The 16,501-nt window shown below is 44.6% G+C and overlaps 1 protein-coding gene across 2 annotated transcripts in view; it reads right to left on the bottom strand.

Annotated features, from left to right (window-relative positions):
- Positions 1-9,007, bottom strand: part of SMAD9 (SMAD family member 9) — a 36,330-nt gene extending 27,323 nt beyond the window's left edge. Inside the window, exon 1 of one of the 2 annotated variants that reach the window (XM_079314806.1) lies at positions 8,872-9,007. The gene's annotated coding sequence lies outside the window, so the exon portion shown is untranslated. The remainder of the gene's footprint in view (positions 1-8,871) is intronic. The other variant, XM_079314805.1, reaches the window with a different exon arrangement.
- Between the last annotated feature and the right edge of the window lie 7,494 nt (positions 9,008-16,501).

The following is a 16,501-nucleotide window of genomic DNA, read 5'->3' as shown; positions in this document are numbered from 1 at the left end:
TCAGTCAATCAGTGTGAAGAGGAATGCAGTGAACATGCTCTTGGTTAGTTATTTTTACCTAACACTGATTCAGTTACTTCTACCTACTATGAATGAGAGAAGCATGTAAGCTTTTTTAAATTAAGTGATTCTTGGTGTGTTTTCAAATGTGCCCAGCTGGCAGCAGCCCACACACACCCAGGGCTGGCAAAGGACCTCCCGAGTGAAATCATCACTGCCACTCGCTATGGCGATCTCTAAACATCAGCAAGGGAAAAGGTGCTAAAAACAAACAAACAAACAAACAAACAAAAGTGGGTACAAATATGTGGGTCTCAAATGAGTGGTGAACCTCACCAACCTCCCCTTGGGCCTCATGTACAGCCCTTTTTGGTTTGGGTGCCTGCAGAGCAGCTTGGAGCTGGGTAGCAGAGGTTTCACATGCACTCTCATTCCAGCAGAGCAGTGTGAAAGCAGATGCCTGAGCAGCACAGTCCATAATCAGCTCATGGATCAGCAACAGTGGCCATGCTATTTTTGAAGCATGTAAATCACTTGTTCCACTCATGGCACCCTTAAATTCAACTGGGATCCCCCGAGGATTCTTGCTGTCCTTGGGACCCACTGGACAAGAGTGCTGTTATGAATCTGTCTGAAACCACTGTCTTTCACACACAAGAAAATACAGTGAATGAATTATTCATTACAATGTTACCAACTTCTTCCACAACCACAGAACCTAACACCTAGGGTTTTAATTTAATAGCATGTAAAGAAGGCTATTTTAGTGGGGTTTTTTGTTTGTTTTTTTTTTTACTTAAGAAACTAAATTTCTTCCCAGTTTGACCCTGGACTGCTCTAACTAAAAGTGAAATTATAGGAGATAGTATGTTTGAGGCTCAAATTTATCCATGTTCCACACATCCCTGGCAACATCTTGTTTATTTGTATAAGCTTAAATGAACAATGCAAGCTTCTGAAACTCATTTTCTTGACTCTTTTTCAAGTCTGTTCAGAAAACCCTTCTACACTGAACTTTATGGGCGTGCATCAATATCACAAAGCAAATCTCACAGCACCTCATGCTTCTCCAGTCACTTGTTTATCCTGTGGAGACTCCACCTGAACTCACTGCCTCCCAAATAAAGAAGAAACAAAATCTGATGCTAGTGTGACCACATAACTTTTCTGAGCTCGTGTAGCCACTCAAGTATTACCTCATCTACTCAGCATCTTTTAGCTTCTCTTGATGGGAATAACACAGTTACTTGATATAAAGAAGGAAAGATTCAAGTATATAAGCTGCAAACCTTAACACAGTTCCATGCACTTCCACAGGCCAAACATTTGCACAAGTGTTTCAAAGCATGAATTCTGTTGCAAAAGAAAATTAAGTCCCCAGATCATGTTTGGTATGATGCTGATTAGGGAAGTTTGTACCAATTCCTGCTGTGGGACTGCTCTGGATGAGCACATTGGCAGATGCTTCTACAAAGCTTTGTTAGTGTGACATAAGATGGGGAAAACAGGGGTGCATGGGCATGAAAACAGTATCCCAAGGGGCAAGGCTGTTGCAGACAGGATAGGGGCAATCTTTCATGTCCACTTCAAAAATCAGGAGGAGCATACGAGTAGGATGGATATGTGTTGGGATAGTTGCTGCTGGAAGTCTGTGAGTGCATTTTACACAGCTTGCTTCAAGAATAACTGTGCTGGCCTTGGGAAGGAAGAAGGTACTGGAAAACCCCTTGAGATGAGCACTTATGTCCCTACCTCCCCTCCTAAAACCAAGCAAAAGGGCCCCTCTCTTCAGGTGCCAAACCAGGCTAGCATGGCTGCACTGGCTTTGACCCCTGGGCTACCTGCATCCAGCTGCTGGGGATGGCAACCCACACCAGAGCACTGGACATTCCCACCAATCTTTGAAAATCCCCCACAATATCTGAAGGCACACCACAAAATTACCACAACCAAAGTTTATGAAAAAATATTAAACTGGGCCAATTTATCACTATGATCTCTCTCCGACTGCACTTCCTTCCTTGGTATTAAATTTTAAAGGAAACAGTGACTGTGATGTTTATAAGGAGTGAAGCGCGCAGTGCTCCCTGTCTGGGCTACAATGAGGTTTCTAAGATGCAATCCCACAGGGACACATCCTCTTCTCTGCCTCACACCCTGCTCCCTGCAGGCAGGAAAGAGTCCCATTCAGCCAGTCCCTGCCTTACCCCTTCCTGAGGCTGCCTTGCTCAGACTCAGACTGTCACCTCCGAGGAAGAGCCCCTCTCTCAGCTGCTTTCCTCCAGCAGAGCTGAAGGGTGAGGAGCACTCAAGCCATGGAGGAGCTCTGGGGATATATCTATGGGAGAAGGCAGAAGGTATTGGGGTGATGAGAAGGTGCATCAACCTGCCCAAAGTCTTGTCAAAATGTCTTCTCAACAGCTCTGGCTATCCCCATTTCATAGCCAGTCGGTCCTGCATTCTTCACATGCCCACCACTCCCAGTAACTGCAGAAAAGCCCACTGGTGTTTCTAAAAATGGAATGGGTAGAAATACACAAAAAATAGAATTCCTGCTTTTGAAATAAAAGCTGATTCATCTCTAATACAAAACATGCAGCCAAGTGCCTCCAGAACAAACACTTCACAAAGGAAGAAGGGGACTTGAAAAGAATTTCAACTTCAATGCAGGTCTAAAGTTTATAGTCACACTAATCAGATCTTGTAATCCTTGTTATCAATCACTGGCATTCTTGGAGTCATTCCCAAGTACTCATTTTAGGAAAAGGATTTGCTTAGATTTAGATGTTAAGAATGTTGTGAATAAGGATATATCTAAAGGACAATTACTTCACCAAGGATGTGGCACTCTAGTCTGATAGAAACCTATTCTGGAAGTTTCATGTCTTGAGTTGTTAGAAGAGAATACACTTTTGGAGACCTGATTGTGCCTTACAGAGCACATGGGGAAAAAGAATAAAGCAAATATTCTCCTCATATTGTGTGGTAGCCCATCCCACCTCAGAGAGGTCTGTCTGAAGCATTACTCAGTTCTGGTGTTAACACAGCAGACATCTTTTGCAGATGATTTAGCACATCATAGCTTGGAAAGTGAAATACAGATCAATCCATCATATGGATCATGGATAAAATACTCAAAAGGAAGAACTTCCAGAAGTGCTTCTCCTCTGGCAGCAGATCTGGGGAGGAATCAACAGTGCTGCTGGCCACCTCTCCTTCTCTCCAGGTGAGACAGCCTGGCCAACTGCATAGGGGGGATAAATTTCACACACAAAACACTTTCTGCATACATCACATTAGCAGCTGTCCATGGAATCACATTAGCATTTCATTGTGTTCAAACCATATCACATTCAAATCTGTTTTTCCTAAAAGGCTTCCATTGTGCATCACTGTGGGAAATTGCTAATGCAATAAGATTGACATATAGGTTCTCCTGCATGAACATCCGCAGTAATCTGTGCTAATTGAGCCCTCAGTGGCTTGTGAAACCCTGCAGGGGGGAGGGAGGGTGGAGCACCCACAGGGCCTACATCTTGGAGAACTGCAGCAAATAAATGTGTTGAGAAGAGGTAAGCACTAGTGTCAGTGTGCTTTCTCCATGTAAAGATCTGATTCAGTGGCAGGGACTGCCTTGGTCAGGGGCCAGGATATTTTTTATGAAAAATATCTGGATATGCTGGAGTGTCTGTGGGAGCTATTTCCCAGAAACAGGGCTAAGGACAAAAGAACCAAGAACTTGCCTATCTAGTTCCCTCCTGTGGGGGAAAGTAGGAGATAGCTGGCCATTCCTAGTGACTTTAGCTGAAGATGTGGGTGCTCACATTCTCTGTAAACCAGAAGACCTGCTTATGAGATTAAACAGACTTCATATGCCTACATTTGAGCCTGGGAGTAAAAAACAAAGGCTGGATTCTCTTTAGCATGTAAGATGACCCCGTCATGTTAACTACCAGCTTTGGAAAACACTGAGCTGAAGGCACAAAGGCCCTGAATCTTTAAAAGAAATATTTCACTCTTCAAATCCATCTCAGTATTCCAAGGAATACCCCATCTCTTCATGGCTTTCTGCCCTTCCTCTCCCCTACTAACTACTCCCCTTCCTCTCCTCTTCACCACTGGCCCATGCAGCCCCTGCAGCCCAAGGTTCCCAAGGAACTTGAGGTGGTCCTGTAGGACCAAGCAGGAGGACAGGCATGGGAGTCACAGGCTGCAGCATCCCATGGGAATGGATTTTGGTTTCTCTACTCTAGATGTCTCTGTGAAGGTCTCTGTGTGAAGTAATTCAAGATCTGTTGATGAGAGAGAGATAATCAGCTACCTCATACATGCTGCAGGGTGAGAAACTGCACATTGGCAGCTGGGCCAGAGCAATTTGACAGAGACTAGTAGGTTTGGACAGGCAAGACCAGCAAGTAACCATAAGAGGGTTTTGAAAAGCCACATGAACTGCTTGTGCCTCAGGTCAGTTTAGTGCCTGCTGTGCAGTGTGTGGGATTGCTTCCTGCCACAAGCCTCAGGGTAAACAGCTTTCCCTCAGGAGCCTCAATTTCTGCATCTGTGCCACAGGTACCCTAACAGGGATGGCTTTACAAAGCATCATCAACTCTTCTGATAAGGAATGTTGCAAAAGAATGCTTAAAAGAAAAAATAAAAAGTTGGATTTTTCTTTGTTTTGTTTTGTTTTTGGGGGGGTTTGTTTGTTCTTTTAGTTGTTTTTTGTTTGGTTTGTTTTTTGGGGGGGGTGGGAGATTTGTTAAGTGAAGGTACAGCAAGAAAACACACGTAAGAAAAGATTAAGTATTGTTGAAGTGTATTGACCTCGGCTGCAGGGTTATTCACATTATGAAGGATTCTTCATTAGGTGGAGCTTTGCTGCTTGCAGACAAGGCCCTCTGCAAAGGGCACCTCCATGGTCAGCTCCTGCTGCTCTTCTGCACAGCACAGTGAGTGACCCAGCACACCACCAGCCCGAGCAAACACACAGCCACTGCCATCAAGAAGTGGCCAATCTGACTCCCATTGTAGCCAGGTAATGAGGGTGAAAGGAAGCCTGAAGCAGAACAAACTCTAATGACCCACGGGTCTGTTAATTTTCTTTCCTCCTCATTTCTCTCTTTTAATGGAAAATGAGTTTGAGGCCAACAGCTGTGGGGAAATCAAGATGTGGGGAATATTTTCAAAACCTATACAAAGGCTAGGCATATAGGGAGACTCCAGAATGGGAGAGGTTTCAGAAAGAAAAGCAAAAGATGCAGGATTTTGGCAGGTGTCATGGTGACTGGGAGCAGAACGTAGGTGGGAGAAGAGGGCTTGTTGGGAAATGGGAGATTGCAGTATCAAGCTGGAAGGTTGCCACAGTGTGGCCTAATGCTTTGGCATCTGCAAACAAAAGAAGAAGAAATGTAAGAAGTAGCATGAAGAAAAACTGTCAAGAGATATCTGGAAGTATCATGGCCTGTGAGGAAACTGAAGAGGCAAAGATGATGCTATGTTTGGCAGAGGGAGAATGGTGATGCTTCTGACAAGGTAAAAGAGTGGGAAGGGAAGAAGTTCTGGATAGAAAGATGTGGGAAAGATAAAGCTTTGCTTGTCCCAATCAGAAACACACCTTAATCTTAATGCTGTCTCAGAAAAACAGAGATCAATTATCAGATTTTCTTCTGTTTTTTCTTTTGTTTTTTTAAGTAGGGGTGGCTGCATAAATTGGGAGATCTCCTTCACTTCATGTCCACCTCCACCATATCCTTGCTGTGCCCTTGTCCAGAGGAACTGAACCTGAAAGAGAACTGCTCAACCTTGCATCTGTGTAAGGTGCAGAAACCTGCAAACAGTCCTGCAGAACAATCTGCCTGATGTTTCATCTGCATTAATTAAAATGCAAACATGTATTAGTCAGGATCTCTGTCTGGGCTCTGATCCTGCAATCTATTAAATCCACTCATCTGCAAAAGCACAGACAGATTTTTAGCTGCTATAACAAATACAGAGGGCCCAAGTCTCTTTAAGTCACCTTTCCACTTGCACAATTCCCACAGTACTAACCATTCAAACACTGCAGACAAAATACAAGATAGGAAATAATCTGGGATATTTTTGAAAAATTAATTTTGTTGCTCTATGTTCAAAGTCTAGTGCTTCCCTACAACTGTTCTCAAGACAGTAATAGGACTGCAAAGATTATGTCACATTGTTATTATTACTATCCCTTGCTGCTCATGTACAGTAACACTAATGATTCTTTATACCTGCTATATCAGGAAACCAAGCAGAACAACCTTTACTATAAATATTTTAGCTGTGTTGTTTTCAGTTAAAATATTTATCATGTGTTGTTTGGGCTATTTTTCTTCCCAACCATGTAATTATTATTTGTAACGTGTATGCATATATTACACAAAAAATTGAATCTCTCTATGCTATCACTGAATTTTTTGCAGCAGACAAATTATAGAGCATATACATATGTGTGTGTGTGCAATATATTTCTGTCTCCCCTTATTCTTTTAAGTTTCTTTGAAACAGGCTACCCAGTACTGCTGATGCTGGAATTACTGTTAGTCAGTATCAGCACTGGTGATAAACTCTAGCTAGTGTGCTAGTGTTTTGGTTAGAGGTCACTTGTAATTAGTAGTCATTGTCCTTTGAATTTAACAATGGAAAAATAAAACTTTATAGCGACAGATTAGCCTGGCCATCAAAATTACAGCACTTTAGCACTCAGGAGAGAGGATTGCATGACACACTATCTCCCTGTCTGATAACAGCAGATAGCTAAGAATTCAAATGCGAGATGCAGAAAGCCTGTAAAAAAATAAAAGGAGAGAAAGGAGGATTAACTGCCCAGATGTTATGTGATACATTATATTGACACTTCTACACTCCTCTTTTAGTGAGCTGGGCCTCATCTTGTACACATTGAAGAGAAGATGAGGCAGTGCTGCCAGTTTCTGTGAGAGCAGCTTTCAAACCCGAGGTGCTACTGAGTTCCTCTACACCACATCCCCACCTTCTGCAGATACTTGGCATATGTGTGCATGACTTAGTGAAATACTAATTCTCAACGTCTTCACAAAGTTGTGCAGTTGACAGCTTTGTGCATATTCGTTTCAGTTGCTGCAGGTAATAAAAGCTATCTCCACCTTGTATCAGTTTACAAATACTGACACAGATTCGATGCATCCATCGGGAAATCTCCCCGTTTCCATATATCATACAGATACGATAAGGATTTGTGATAAAATACACTTGACCCTTATTCCAGGCATTTTTGCAGAATTACTGTTTATCAGCTTATGTGCAAGTTAACAAAGTGAAGAAGAAAATGTTTCTAATTCCATCACAAAGGCCAGACGGGAATGGGAACTACTGCCAAACCCAGTAAATACAACATATCCTTCTTGATACAACTGACTTGAAATGTATTTTTGGGCATGTTTATTTTAGCTACTAAGTCAAATTAACTCAATATTTAAAAAACCAAAAAACAAACCACAAACATCCCCAGCCTCTGCTTTAAAATCTAACAGGAAGGAAAGATGAACCAGCCAGACACTGGTACTTATCAAATCTGAAAGAAGGGAGTTGTCTGGCCAGATTAAAACAGATGAGGTTTGTTTGAGTGATGACATTTGTCCTACCATTGCTGAGGAGAATAATTTTGCAGCACTTTCTTCATCTTATGCTCCCAAAGATGGGAAGATTAGTCCTACTGCACAAATATTTGCACATATAGAGAGGCACATTTCTACACATCAGAGATGCTGAAGAGTAACTTGCATTATCTGCAGTGTCCTTCCCAAACCACTGCAAACTTGAACACATTCCCAAGCCGTGCACACAATTTCCCATTTCTGCCAAGGGAAAGCTCCTTCAGTAAATAGTTGACCATTCTGGGCTGAAATATTTCTTTCACTAATTTATAAGATGCAAGTAATTAACAGCAAGCATGGGTGTCTCTGTGTGTGCACGTGTCCATATGTGTGTCATTTATTTTTATTCACTCTAATGCTCTTTTTAAAGCAGACCTGGCTAGCATCAAATAAATCTACCCATAAAATCGAAGTAGGAAAACACAAAGTTACCAAACAATATCCGAATTGTTACCAATGAGCCCAACTCCGAATTCCCCCCACATAGAGCTGCCTGGGCACGGAGATAAAATTACAGTGTTTTATAATTTGCCATATCGAGGGCTATTGTTTTTGGAAATGATGGTTACTTGCTAACATGTAGCGTTCTAACTTCGGAGCCAAAAGACAAGAAGCCAATCAGAGTCACCGTTCGTAGCTGGAATAAAAACCCCGAATCGCAGCAATTCTGCTCCGTTGTGCCCGGGAGCGCGTCCAGGAGCGGGATTTCTTAAACAGAAAATAACCTCTGAAAGGAAAAGTATTTCCAAGCGTGTCATGTGGGGCTCTGTTGTTTCTTTTCTTTTTTCTTTTTTTTTTTTTTTTCCTCTCTCCTACTTAAACGAGAAAGAAAGAAACCCTGACAGCGGGAAGACTTGTCAGCGTTTAGCCATCCATAAAAATGTTTTTCCCCGCGCTCCTCCTTTCGCTCGCCGTCCTGGCGTCGGTCTGTCTCATCTCGCTGCTCTGCGGCCCCAGCCCCCGCCCGCACACCGCCCCAGCGCAGCGGGGCCGGGGCCGCCCGCCGGGGGAGCACCGGCCCGGGGCGCCGCCGCTCCCGCCCCGCCGGCAGCGCGGGGGGATGCTGCGGCTGCGCCTCCGCCCCGCGCCGGCACCGCTCGGGGAGGGATGCGGGACAGCCCCGGCGCCAAGTTCGGGGCGACGGCGGCAGCGCCGCTCCCCGTCCCCCGCGCTTCCCCCCTCCGCCCTTCCCGGGACGCGGCCGGAGCGCGGCTCTTACCTGCCACGGGCGCGGGCCGGGGTCTCGGCGCGCCGGGGCGGGAGCGCGGCTGCAGCTGCGCGGCGGCGGGGCCAGGGCGCAGCGGCAGCGGCAGCGGCAGCAGCAGCCCCGGCCGGCGTCAGTCAGGCGGGAGCCGCCAGGCTGTATTAGTGCGCCGGGCTGGACCGCGGCCAGCAGCGCCGCGGCCGCTGGCCCGCCCCTCGGCCCCCCGCCCCCGGCCCCCCCGGCCGCCCGCCCCCGCGGTCGCACACGCTCGCACACACAGCATCGCTCACACACACACACACACAGCATCGCTCACGCTCACGCACACAGCATCGCTCACACATGCTCACACACATACACGCTCACATATACACACAGCACCTCTCACACGCACACACAGAGGATCGCTCACATACAGAATCGCTCACACACACAGCATCACTCACGCACAGGATCGCTCACACACACTCAGCATCACTCACACGCTCACACACACTCGCACACAAGCGCACACCCGCACCCTCGCACACCCGCTCGCACACTTGCACCGCTCACACGCACGCACATCCACACAGATACAGACGCAGATACACACACACGCTCAAGCACACACTGCCGCGCTCACGAACGCGCCCACGCTGAGTTTCACACACACACTGGCACCATGCACCTCCGCGCACGCCGCCCCTCGCCGGGCTCTCCCCTCCGCACACGCCGAGTTCTGCCCCTCCGGCACAAGGGTGACAGAGCTCCCCCCATGCACAGGCACACACGAACCATCCCCGGCGAACCCGCCCTTCACACCCCCGGCCGCGCTCGCCCCCAGCCCCGCGCCCCGCGGGAGCGCAGCGCCTCGGGAGCCGCCGCTCCGCCGTTCCTGCCGGGCTGCCCGCGGAGGGGGTGCCCCGATCCCTGCCCTGCCCTGCCGGGGCCGTGCCGTGCGGGCGAGGCACTTGTGTGTGTGACAGGTCCTTCCCCCAGTGCCCCGCAGCCGGCCCTTCCCCGGAATGCTTCTCGCCAGTCTCCGAGCCCCGAGGATGGACACAGCGGCCAAGCGGGGCGTGGGCCAAATTCAACCCGGTCCTGCGCTGCTACGAGCGCTGCTGCCCCGGCTTTTGGGCACAGGCGACAAACGCCGGCTGCGCGCAAAGAGTTGGAATCAACGTGTCCCTGTGGGACGGCTGGACAGCACAGCTGCGACGGGTTTGGGGATCAGACTGCGCCTTCCCACGCCGGGCTGTGCGGGGGTCCCATCACGTCTCGGACTGGTCAGACAACAGCAAACTGCAGCTGGCACTGATGAGCAGATGCATTTCCTGCTCCAGAGATTACCTTTTAAACCCTCGTATTCCCTAGAAGTAAGCATCACTAGCTATGCAGCGTATTGCATTAGCCGTAATAAGCAAGGGCTGAAAGAAGCGAAGTCAAGTGGCTTCAAGGACACTAGACATAAAAGCTACTCATGAAATTTGGGCTCCAGGCAGTGTTAGGAACGGGCGCTGTCTGAACCTGACCCTGGCTGCATTGAGGGGTTCCAGTTAAATTGCACTGTGTCTTTTGAGGTCAATCAATAAATATGATTAAAGATACCATCCTGCTGACATTTTCACCAAAATTTTTTACGTTGTAAAACATGACAGCAAAGCTAATGTTGTTTGAGTAGACATCAAAAAGCCACAATGCAATTACAGCTCCGCAGCGTAGTTTTACCGAAGCATGCGTGCGTGAGGGCTGTGGTGCAATAGGGAGATACAAAGTAATGCCTCAAAATATCTCAGTTTCCCGCTTTGGACTAAATCTGCTTCAAACACGAGCGCTTTCCCCGCTGCTTGTCGGGCTTCTCCTACAGCAGACTTCTCGACAGATGAGTGACAGAAGAAATGCTGTTAATTTAAAGTCACTGTAAATATTAATAAAGGGCCAATCACACTTTCTAACTCGGCATGCTTTCAGATTTTATGTCCACAATGCTGTTTATTTTTGGCTGGAGACATCACATTGCAAATGTATGCACGGGCAGTTGTGGGGTAGGGGGGATGGATCGGCAGAGGTGTGGAGTGCAACTTACTGTGGCACAAACAAATTCTGCTGGGTCTCACTGCATCTCTTCCAGGTGTTTAAACCTCTGGTTTCTCATGCCTCGCTCACAGTCTCTGCTACCAAAAAAGGGGTGGCAGGACAAAGTGGGTCTTTAGGTGAGTCTTTACTCCTGCCACTGTGGTGCACAGCCTGCTGTGCTATCTCCAGTCTATCTTCATTGGTAAGGCACATTAAAATACCAATGCTGCTACTGGAGTGATCCCAACCAGGGGAAGGGGGAGATAGCAGCAGGGCTGCTGCCTAGATTGAGCCATCAGTTCCTAAAACTTTACTTTGATTGAAGCTTCCATTTAAATAGGCATTAATTATTTGTGAAATGACTTCATTGCATTTCTATTTGTGTGGTGATGGCTTTAACTGTGCCATATTGAAAAAAACTCTAGCTAACAGAGGTAACATGGGTATATATATATAGTTGTAGATATCTTACTAGAGTTTGATATTTTACAGATTATACAACAGGCAACTTTTTTTTTTTTTTTTTTTTTTTTTTTGCATGCAGTTGTATTTCAGATGATGTGGCATGCACACACATATTTATTAGAGGAGCTGCATATATACTCGTGTTGCCTGTGATCTATTAAACCTTTGAAACTATGGATCTCCTCAGGAGCAGCGCTCATATAACCTGCCTGTCCTTTCCACTCTCTCCATACACACTTTCAGAGCCCAAATCCCTGAGCCCAAATCTTCTTCTTCACGGCTGTTTTTTTGTCCCCTTTGTGAAACTCTGCTCCTCTTGCCAGGGCGACTCATCACCTGTCACTCCTCTGCACCGCCCGGGCACTGCTAATTCCATTTCTCATTTGCCATTATCTCTCTTCAGTGCCTCATTTCCCATCCTGGCCTTTGTAAAAGCCCTCCCTTAGCCTGCATATGATGTAACTTTCCTTCTCAAATCCTCTCCTGTAAAACATGGATCAACCTTCTTTTCTCATAAAGCAACACCCGATCTGAGTTTTCTTATTATTTTGGTCTGTATTTTGTCTTTTTGTACTGGGTAATGCTGTAAAGAAAATAATCAGTATAAAGTTATATAGAAAATAGCAAGGACTGGATGTAGCTGTAAAACGGATGGAACGGTACTAATGTCTTTTAGCACTGATACTGTGTAAAACATAGAATAACGTGAATTTTCCACTTGGAGGGAACTGCAAGTTCCAGAACTGTAAATATACTGGCTCTGTATGTACTGCTGCAGGGCTCCAGTGAAGTACTGGCACTGTCCCCACCGAACAAGGAGCAGCAGTTGTAATAGCAGTGTCGTGTGCCGTGCGATGGAGATCCCTCGAGCAGCTCCAAGAGTGCTGCTGCGGGCACCAGAACACTCCTAGCCACAGCATCTTGCATTTACTGCGTGAGTTACATTTTGCTCAAGGGCTTTCTCCAGGCAGAGACACAGCAGGCACTTGCCTCTGGCTGCAGATTTCTGGGAACAGCAGCATAGCTGTGGTTCTGTTGCCCGCTTTGCCTGTGCCAGAGCCCTGGAAAGCGAGGGCTGTTCCTGTATTGCAGGGTGGAGTCAGACGTGCGGGGCAGCACTGCCAAAAAGCAGCTGACTATTCGAGCAGCAGCCGTCACCACCTCGCTCTTTCACAAGCCCAAACCCTGCCAGGATGCCTAGCTCCACATCTTTTACTCCCCTTCCCAGGGTAGGGCTGGACCAGCCCCAACTCCTTACCCTTTGACTGTTTGATATTTCTTGTTCTGTCTGGAAGCTTGGAGCTTACCCTGCTTCTTATTCACAGGCAGTTTGGATATCTCAGTATCCTAACAAAGTTCCCAACAGTTTGGACATCTGTATCAGGTCGAAAAATAAACACTTGAACCATCAGGGAGTCTTACTTCACACATCTTTTCCAAGAGGATGAAACATCTGCTTTTACAAACATGTTTTGTGCTACTTACATCGATTTCCTGCATTTTTATGGTATGAGATGCTAATTCTCACAAGAGAAACAGGTGGAAAAAGCAGCTGCAATTTTGTGCAGCATGTTGATGAATGCAGCATTCATCAACATTCACAGAGACTGTGCTGCACAGCTGGGTGGTCTGTTCTGTCACAGAAAAGGCATTACAATTGCTCATCTCACTGCTCTTTGCTTCAGACTCTGTAAGGGAAGCTGTAAATCCAGAGAGGCAGAAGAAGGAGGCAGACAGATAGGTTTGGAGGTACATCCCTAAAGGGAGAGAAGGAATAAAGGGAATCAGCAGCAGAGTTGATGGAGTAACAAGGACCACTTGAGAAGGCTGAAAAACAATAGTTCAGAAGAACTGGGAGACACAGAGGTGAGCAGGGTGAGTGGCTTCATGTACTGCCATCAGAAAGGAGGTTCTGTCCCTTTTCTGTCCCTTTTGGGTCAGACGACTAGTAAGATCTGAAATTTGTCATTTTGCTTCATGGCACTTTTCATCCAGGGTTGAAAGAGGTGTCAAAAAGTGTCAAATGAACACACTCTGGTATGGACAAATGAACTTACTCTCGGTAGCTTTCAATTATCAGATGAAAAAGACTCTGCAAAATATCTGGACTGGCCAGGTTACTAGTTTTCATAAGTGAAAAAGATAATTTCCTATCCAGTACCATAACAAGATTTTTGTTAGTGTGTGTATGTAAGTATTGGCTAAAGTAACTGCACAAGAATGAAATCATATTTGTGATTGAAGATTTTTCAGGCAATTTGTGCTCTGAGCTAAAGCCCCATAAATTCTAAGAAATTTCAGGGAATTTTGTATTCATCTTATAAGACCAAAGCTCCACAAGGTCCCTTGATTTTCTCCTTTTCTTTAGTCAACATACAATGACTTGACTTTTATTCTCCAAAGCTTTTAGTGCACTGAGATCCAGCTACCTGCCTTGTTATTCGTGCTGTTTGTTCTCTGCTGCAGAGAATAAGACTTGAGATGCTCAGAACAATATGACTGTTGAGAAGTCTTTTTATTCCAAGAGATGTGGATCGATCCCAGAATTAGATTAGTTGGAAGAACAAGTTGACAGATTTATCCTCAAAACTATGAGACCATGTGGAGGAAGAGGACAGAGGTAACCGACTTGCACTTCTTGTTCCTTTAGCATAGGAGCACTGATGACTTAGTAAATCTTAGAAGGCAAAATTTGGAAGGATTCTGTTTCCACCCTTTTTAGCCATCAGTGGCTGAAACCTATGATAAATCACCTCCCTGATATTTGCTTGACCTGGATGAAATATTTATGTGCCTCTGGCTCAGCTGGCATTGATTCAAGAACCGCTGTAATCCCTGCCTTCACTTCACCTTCTGAACTTCACACCTACTGTTGAGAAGAATTAGATGAACTCTCAGCCATTTTATCTAAGTTCATTCTTTATCTTATTAACCTGAGCCGTTTTCTAGTTGCTGAGGACTTGCTTGGATGAAAAGAAAGGGTATAGAAAAGAAACAATACACACAGATTTGTTGGTAAAAACAATGAACCACTGTGTTTGACTTCACATATATACAGAGATCCCAGGATTTCCCTGAACCTTGGCATCAGAGGCAACAGCTATGGTTGAGATAGAGCAAGTCTTCTGGAAAAAGAGATTTTTGAAACCATTAGTGATGGAAAATCCATTACAGGTCTTGCTAAGTTGTTCTGTGGTCAGGTTTATCCTTGGCTGTAAAGAAAAATGTCTTTCTCTACTCTGAACTTTTCTAGCTTCAGTTGCTAGCAGTTTGATCTTGTGTCTTTACACATGGGACTAAAAGCCCATTATTTCTGCACGTCTATTCCTTTACAGCCTGTGCTTATGCTACCTTTTCCTCCATACACTTGGCAATGGCCCTTAAATATCAGGTGATTTTATCATCTTAAGAGTTGCTGAGATCCCCTTTGAGTCTTCTCCAAATTTTCAACATTTTTTGAATGGTGGACATTAAGAAGCTGGCCTTCTCCAGCTCTACTAGACATCAGGGGACATACACAGAGAACAGTTGACCTTGTATGTCTCTATTTCAACATATGGATTTCATACCAGTATTTAGTAATTTTGGTTCTTGCCCAGATGAAGCCCAAGATGTATTTAGGTTCTAGGTTAGACCCTCCATCCTCTCATATCTTGACCTGCAGAAATTCTTCACTCCAGCATATCACCTTAAGATAGGAACAGTGTGCAGAAACGTGCTGTTTTCTTGAGCCAGGCTTACAAGCAAGTACTGGAATAACTTCCCCACTGCTGAGGGAGAAACTCCACCTCTGAAGAACATTTTAGGCAAAAATCTGTCAGAACAGCTGGTTCTTTCTTGGGAATGGGAAGGGATGGAATGACTTTGAGTTCCTCACCTGCCCCACTGACAGACTAATTACATATTCTCTTCAATTTTTTTCTCTTCCTTTTTCAACAATGCCATAATTTGTGTTATTGGCAAAGTTCTTAGTAACAACTTCACAGATTGCTCTGCGTCATTATTAAAAACATAGTTAAATACTGCTAGGTCAAGAAATTATGTCTTTATGCCCTCATTAAAAATCCATCAAGCTGATAAAATTTTCCCCATTTATGGTGACGTTTTCAGACCTAGGAACTAGTCAGTTTTTAATCAATTTAAAATAATACAAATTCAATACAGCTTACATTAATTTCCTTATTAAAATGTCAGGTAGCGTGAAGCTGAATACCTCTGAAAAGTCTGTAATATCAAACTCATTTCCTTTACCAGCTAATCTTTTAATTCAGTTTTCATTTCACCAGATATATTTATTGAATGGTGGTACATATGTTGTCCTCCTATTGTCCTCCCCTAATCCTTTATTGACCATCACCTGTTTTAACTGTTTCACTGCTTTACCTGGAACTGTTTTTAACTCTGAAAGACCTCGATATATTCCATATATCTCAAAATGCCAACATAATATTAGCTGTCTTCTGTTTCACGTTCCTGGCCTTTCAAAATCTGTTGAAGTAGCATGAGTTGGTCATAGAGCTCACTAGTGCTCACATTTAATAGCCTTGAGAACAGGTGTTAGATACTGACTTTTTAAGACCAGGGAATCCAGTAAGCAGAACTTTTCACAACAAGCTATTGACCTGATGATTTCAAAATGTCTTAAGTCAGGGTTTGCTTTTAAACATCATCTTCAGTTATGGTGAAGATAGAAAATAGGTTATTACCTAGCAGTATAAGTAATCAAATTCTTTTTTTATCCCCAGTTAGTTTTTGAAATCTTTATTTTCCCCAGTACTATCATTTCTACCTAGTACTGAACAAATAATTGTTTAAATTACTTTAACTTCTGGAACTCCTTTCTTACTGTTACTTTTGCTATCCATGGATTTATCCTCCATTTTTTTTTCCATTATGATTTTTTTTTTTTTTTAAAATCTCAATTTATTTTTTGTCTTGCGTGTTTTGTAGAACATATTTGCATTCATACTCATTCAGGGTCTGTCTGTTCTCTGTTAACCAGAATAGCCTCTGTTCTCAGTTGGATTGTGGTTTTGAAAGCATCTCCTGGAATGTTTTAAGCAGTTCCTAATTATTATTCCTTTCTATTTATTTTCTTTATTTTCATCTGATTTTGCTTCAA

The sequence above is a fragment of the Erithacus rubecula genome (genome assembly GCF_903797595.1).
Source record: "Erithacus rubecula genome assembly, chromosome: 1".
NCBI classification, from domain to species: domain Eukaryota; kingdom Metazoa; phylum Chordata; class Aves; order Passeriformes; family Muscicapidae; genus Erithacus; species Erithacus rubecula.
Note: the sequence above shows the minus strand (reverse complement) of the source record. Positions and strands in the feature narration are given on the sequence as shown.